Source organism: Hemitrygon akajei, chromosome 22 (assembly GCF_048418815.1).
Source record: "Hemitrygon akajei chromosome 22, sHemAka1.3, whole genome shotgun sequence".
Taxonomy (NCBI): Eukaryota; Metazoa; Chordata; class Chondrichthyes; order Myliobatiformes; family Dasyatidae; genus Hemitrygon; species Hemitrygon akajei.
The window spans coordinates 40,682,747-40,689,993 of NC_133145.1; the positions used below are offsets into that span (position 1 = coordinate 40,682,747).

Below are 7,247 nucleotides of genomic sequence, written 5' to 3' on the forward strand. Positions count from 1 at the left end.
AAAAAATATGCTGGCGTTGGAGAGGATCTTGAGGAGCTCACGACATTGATTAGGGGAATGAAAGGGTTAATGGGTGTGCGCGTTTAATAGCTCTGGGCCTGTAGTTGCTGGAGCTCATGAGAATGAGGAGGGAATCTCATTGAAATATGTTGAATATTGAAAAGCCTAGATAGAGAGGATGTGGTGGGGATGTTTCCAAGAGTGGGTGAGTTGAGGACTAGAGGACACAGCTTCAGAAGAAAGGGACGTCCTTTTAGAACAGAGATGAGGAGGAATTTCTTTAGCCAGAAGGTAGTGAATTGGTGGAATTCAATGCCACAGATGGCTGTGCAGGCCAAGTTATTGAATATATTTAAAGCAGAGGTTAATAGGTTCCTGATTAGTCAGGGCATCGAAGGTTTCAAGGAGAAGGCAGGAGAATGGGGTTGAGATGCATAATAAATCAGCCATGATGGGATGGCGGAGCAGACTATATGGGCCTAATTCTGCTCCTACAGTTTGTCTTATGGTCTTGTGGTTTTATTTTACCATGTGCCTCCTATTAACCTGAACCTCAATCTTAATAATGGACTCCAACGTAGTCCCAACCACTGAATTCAGGCTAACTGGCCTATACTTTCTTTTCTGCCTCCCTTCCTCCCTTCACAAAAAGTGGAGTGACATTTGCAATTTTTCAGTCCTCCGGAACCATTCCAGAATCTAGTTTTTCTTGAAAGATCATTACTAATGCCTCCACAATCTCTTCAGCTGTCTCTTTCAAAACCCTTAGTGTGGTCTATCTAGCCCAGGTGACTTAACTACCTTCAGACCTTTCAGCTTCCCAAGTATCTTCTCTTTAGTAACATCAACTACACTTGCTTCTGTCCCATGACACTCTCGATATGTGGCACTGCACCAAAGCTCTATTCATACATGGAATTGTGAGAATCTCAAGTAAGGCTGCTTTATTTTCAACCCAGGGCCCTCGAGAGGATATAGAAGAGCCTTCGTTGAAATTGTAATCCTCAGAAATGAATGTGAACGGCAATGAGAAAAAAAAATGATATTTTCATTTCAGAAATTGCTGTGGCTTTGCCTCTGCTTCTTTGTTTTTCCAAACATTGTCAGCCATGGACTTGGGATATTTGGGATGTTTAGTGGTCTGTGAGGAGAATAGTAAAAAGAGGAGTGATTTTGGGGAGATTTACACAGTTGTTTGAATGGGCAAAAAGGTGGCAACTGAAATTGAAAGAAGTTTTTTGATTGGAAGAATGAAAATATACAATATAAATTAAAGGATACAACTGGAAGATAGAAAAAAAATTGGACATAAATGCACAGTTCATTGAAAGTGAAAGGCCAGGTAGAGAAAATATTTACAAAGGTATATTGGGATGCATTTTTAATACAGGCAGGGAGTTCCAAACTAGGGAGTCACAAATCGCCTTTGTCAACCCCAAATGGAGAAACGTGGCAAATTCTGGGTGCCATTCTTTAGGAAAGTTGTAAAGGCTTGTAAATTCTGGGAGGAAGGTGTACCATATAGCCTACAGTATAATAAGGGACTACTTTATGTTTTAGTAACACGTCGTTGAATGCGCTATTAGGCGTGTATTGATTTGTACGTTTGTGCTGAGTCCGTATTATGCCAGTAAAGAACCATGAAACTTAGCTCCCATCTCTAGTGGTTTTATTAATAGCATTGTTGTGTAACCAGGCCACATACACAACAAATTGGCGATGAGGTTAATGAACCTACATTGTATCAGAACACCATGTTTTAATTGATAATGACACTTGGAAGAAAAGTGCAAGGAACGAGCCAAGGAGCGGGAGAAAGAGGCAGAGCGAGGCCGCAAGTCAGAAAGGAAGTGGGAGCACAGCCGTGGTCGGGAACATTAGGAGACCAAGAGACACAGTCGGAGCCACAGCACGTCCAGCCAAGACCACAGCCGGTGCTGACCCCTAGGGACTGCCTGCCCCAGAAGGAAGATAAAAAGGAGCGACATACACATATCTAGATGGACTGCGCTCGTGGTGCTAGCAAAAGGACACGGGAGTCAAAAAGGAAAATAAGGGGAGTACGGGGCTTAATTAACAATATAAAGATGGCGATGATCAGAAACATTACAGCATTTGATAGTGGCATTGAGGACTGGGCAACTTACATTGAGAGAGTAGAGTTATATTGTGAAGCTAACCGTGTTAATGATGAAAGGAAAGCCAGCATATTACTCAGTATTATGGGAGCAAAAACATATGGGCTGCTACGGAACTTGTTAACCCTTGAAAAGCCAGCTGACAAAATGTTCAAGCAAACAGTAGACACTCATCAAGAGCATTTAAACCCGAAACCACTGGTCATTGCTGAAAGATTTAAATTTCACAAACGGAATCAAAGCAAAAATGAAAGCATTTCTGAATATTGTGCTGAATTGCACAAATTATCAGAACATTGTCAATTTGGAGCTGGTCTATCGGACACATTGAGGGACAGGTTAGTGTGTGGCATGCACTGTGAAACCACACAGAAGAAGTTCCTGGGTGAAAAAGACCTTACATTCGTGAAGGTGCTGAACGGATGTTTCAACGGAAACAGCAGCACGGGGTGCTTCAGAGAAACAACAAAAATTTCTGGAATATGCTATGAATAAAATGTCACTGAACAGAAATGAAGGAAAGAAGTGTTACTGTTGTGGGAACATGCGACATGACCCTAATGACTGTTGGTTTAAAGACAAAGAACACAGGAACTGTGGTAAACAGGGCCACATTAGCAGAGTATCCAAAACTAGTAAATAATGTTACTGTTGTGGGAACATGTCTCATGACCCTGATGACTGTTGGTTTAAAGACAGAGAATGCAGAAACTGTGGCAAACGGGGCCACACTGGCAGAGTATGCAAAGCTAGTAAACAGCAGAAAAAGGACAAAATACAGAGAAACAAGAAAACCCAGAAAGGAAAACACAACAATGTACACAAAATGGAAGAAAGCGGTTCTGATGAAAATGACTCAGACGAAAGTGAATTGTCTTGTCTGCAACTTCACAGCATGAAAGAGACAGATGATCGAAGAGTAATAAAGGTCACTCCACAAGTGGCGGGCGTGAGACTGAAAATGGAGTTGGATACAGGCTCAGCTTTAACAGTGATCTCTGTACACGACTACAAACGACTGTTTTCTCACATACCTCTGAAACAAACTAAACTACTGCTAAAGACTTACACAGGACAGAAAGTGCATCCCAAAGGTAAAATTAAAGTGACAGTGACCTACGGAGACAAAACACAGCAGCTGAACCTCTACATACTGAAAAATGGAGGAACACCATTGCTGGGACGTGAATGACTCAGGAAAATCCAGCTGGATTGGCACACCATCAAGCCACTAGATGTGTCAACAAAGGTGGGCAGCTCAGTGGGGAAGATGTCCGCAGCTCTCCTCTCACCTATTGTCGACTATTACAACGACGCGGAGGTCGAATGCAGTACCCATGGCCACGACTCAGATGAAGATACAGAGGATGCAAGGAAGACAGATATTGCCAATAGGCAGGATGATGAAGACTACCTGGAAGTAAAAGAGCAGATGTACCAGGAAAAATTGACATCTCTCAAAAGACAGCAACAACCGTTACAGGAAGCCACTTTGCAGGAGTACCAGAAAAGGATGAAGAAACTAGATCAACAATACAAGGAAAGAATATGAAATGCAGAGCTTTTTCTGCAACTGGAGAAAAAACAAGTGGAAAGGAATTATATTAAAGAGAAGAAAGCAGCAGGGAAGGAATTTGAAGATAAAAAGATTGAGTTAGAAGAAAAGAAAAAGATGATTGAAAATGAGAGGCTAACAATGGAACTCACAGGAGATTCTATGGAGGTAAAGCCAATAATGACTAGGAAACTAAGGAGGAGACCTAATGACCCTGCTCCAATTACCGACAAAAGACGAAAACCTGCACCTGTGCAGTTGAATTACTTGTTAACAGATGAACAGATAATGGAAGATCTGCAAACTCTCAATAAGCTTAAATCTCCGAAAAGACTAGCATCTCTGTCTTCTCCTGAGCATCTTCCCAGCACTCCTGCTGAATCACCAGCACAAAGATATGAAGCACGAATAGAAGATGGAAAGTTATATAATGATAAGTGATGGTATCATAAAGGTCAGGCTCTCTATTTGGAATCTAAAGAGGATACGAAGATTAGCTGTGTAATTAGCTCAGTTGGAACAAATGAGATATGGGTAAGGAAGACAAGTGATATCACAAAGATATATGCTGATATATCTAGGACAGCTGCACAGAGGAGTCTTCATTATACCGAGGTGATCTGCTGCCTAGAACTCTTAGCAAGTTGGAGGCACACATCTTCTTAACTCCCTATGCTCAGAGGTCAAATGTTCATGACTCTTATATGGAAATTTGTATTAAAACAAACAAGTTTATCGACAGACTGAAGAACACAATATTTGAAGACACTTTCCAATGCCATCTCAGTTTTGATAATTGTACATATTTTTAAGAATAACATTCACCCTTTCACGGATTTCACTTTGCTTTCATCATCTTTGCAAGTTGGAGGTGACTACTCTTTATGGCTGGAACCTTCCAATTTGTGGATTGTTCAATTTATTCCAGACAATAGTGTGAAGACCTATTTGCTTCAGTGCTGGACAATCTAGAGAAGACACCCCCCCCAGAGACTTGAGTTATAAATGGGTCTTAGACCAAAAGTAAAAAAAAGGCTTGTTATAATTCGATATTATTACATTACTTTGTTATAATTTGATATTATTAAGTTACTAAGTAAACAAATGGTAGACATTTGTATGTTAAGGGTAAACATATTTGTTTAGCATAGTGCCCCAATAAAAAAAAAGTTGATACGCCATTAAAATAAAAGGGGAGGAGTGTACTATATAGCCTACAGTATAATAAGGGACTACTTTATGTTTTAGTAACACATCGTTGAATGCGCTATTAGGCGCATATTGATCTGTACATGTGTGTCGAGTTTGGTTTCTGCCAGGAAAGAACCATGAACCTTGGCTCCTGTCTCCAGCGTTTTCATTAATAACATTGTTGTGTAACCAGACCACATACACAACAAAAGGTATTGATTATGTGGATTGACTGAAGAAGTCAGGGTAGTTCTCAATGGAACAGAAGCTTGTTAGGGGATCTTAGTGAGCTATTTAAAACCATAAAGGGTGCAAACTGAATAGATAGAGTGAAACTGTTCCTGTTGGCAGAAGGGTCAAAGTTCAAAGTGCATTTTTTCATCAATGTATGTATACTACCTGAAACCTTGAAATTTGTCTCCTTACAGGCTGCCACAGAACTAAGAAATGTAATAGAATTCAATTAAAAAAACCACCAAACACCCAATATACAGAAAAAAATCAAATCATGCAAACAATAAAAGCAAGCAAACGACATTCAGAACTGAAGTTCACAAAAGTGAGAGCACAATCATGAAAGCAGTCACAGCCAATCCAGGAGCCCATTGGTTGAAGGCCACACCCTCAGTTCAGCGCAGAGATAAGTAAACTTTGCAGAGTTGCGAGCTAAACACTGGCCTGCCCCACACCTCCAACTCCAACACCATGACCTTTTCAATCTGACCCAACGCTTAAATCAGCCAAAAGACAGGCCAATTCTTGCTCTCAGTCTCAGATCCTACTGCTTCAATACACTCCCCAGCCCTGAACCCACTGCCTCAATTCAGCCCATACCCGACCTTTCCAATTTGGCCGGCATTCAAACTGGGAAAACATTGGCTTGCTCCTCACTCTTGGGCCTGGGCCCCACTGCGTGAACTCTGCCCATACACACCGCGATGCAACCAGGATTTCAGTTCCATACCACAAAAATGCCTGGCCATACAGGCAGTTCAAAAGCTCGATTCCAATTGGGAATTTACAGACTATTGATAGCTGTGATCTTTTTTTGGGAAAAAGTGTGAGTCATAAAGTAGTTAATGGTTGTGCTTGCTGCCAGCAAGCCATCATTGTCGTTCACCAGAGCTATCTTAAACTGGAACAATGAAAAAGAACATTAGAACATAAAATTGGCAAAGAGTGTCATGAGGAAAAGGGATTTTTTTATGCAACTGTTGGTTTGTGACTGGGATTCACTGCAGTGGTAATAGTGCAAGGAGGTTCATTTGCAGCTAGTTAAGTAAAGAATTTGCAGGGTGATGGCAAAAATGATGAACTGGATTGCATAGAGCCAGTACAGATTCTAGAGGCCAAATGGACTTCTTCCATTAACTGTTGAAGCATCGTTAAGCTCCTACTCGTTCTTCTTAATGCTTTTGAGAGATAGAGAGGAATTTAGCTCAGCATCTCATTCTCTCCGTCAATGCAGCACTTTTTCAGTGCCCGCCTGGTCAAGTCTCTGAAGTGTGATGGAAATGTACAACTTTCCGGCTCATTGGAAGGAATGCTACCAATCAAGAAGTGGCTGACAACTAAGATATGAAGTATGCACGATAATGCATGTGTAATTTCTGTTAATTGCTAGAAGCAATTCTCTAAGATGAAAATCTCTTCAATATAAAGGGAATGTTTATTTCCAGGTTTTATATTATAATCTACGTTAACATAACTGGGCTATTCCAATTGAATAAACAGTTCTAAGTGAAAAGGCAGACAATAAGATATCCAAGCCTCTGGATCTCAGTTCACCATATGTGACAGGTGCTTTTTATGAATTTTCAGTAATAATATGTTAATCTTATTAAGTGTACTTTCAGATAGTAAATAACCGATTAACCATGCTGGCAGAGGAAGAGATGAATTAAGTAGATGATCATATAACATTTATCAAAATTTAATGTCTTACGATCTGTTGCAAATATTAATTGAACACAATTTCTTATTACAAAAGAAAGCAAGTAATGTCTTTAAAGTGTTATGTTTGGAACGCAGTTTTGCTTGAAGTCTCATTTCGTGCAAAAAAAAATTCTGTCTCTACTTTGAATTTTCTCAGAAGAAAAATCAGGCTAACAAAGAATGTCTGTGGGTTTTCGTATTCTGCTGTTTAATAATGCACAGAGTATTATTTCTGTGCTTGTGAAATAATGAAAGGATTCTTATTTAGAAGACTATGTGACAGAAATTCTGTACTTCATTAAAAATTCCACTATTACTTCTATTGTATGCGCACCTAAAAGCTTTCTATTAGAATGTCAGAATGATTAACTGTGTGTGGTAATTTCCGCTCACTTAGAACTGTTTATTCAATTGGAATAACCCAGTGA

General features: G+C 40.1%; 1 pseudogene; it reads left to right on the top strand.

Moving 5' to 3' along the window:
* Positions 1-3,408: 3,408 nt before the first annotated feature.
* On the top strand, positions 3,409-4,324 carry LOC140714963 (sin3 histone deacetylase corepressor complex component SDS3 pseudogene; annotated as a pseudogene).
* The last annotated feature ends 2,923 nt before the right edge of the window (positions 4,325-7,247 follow it).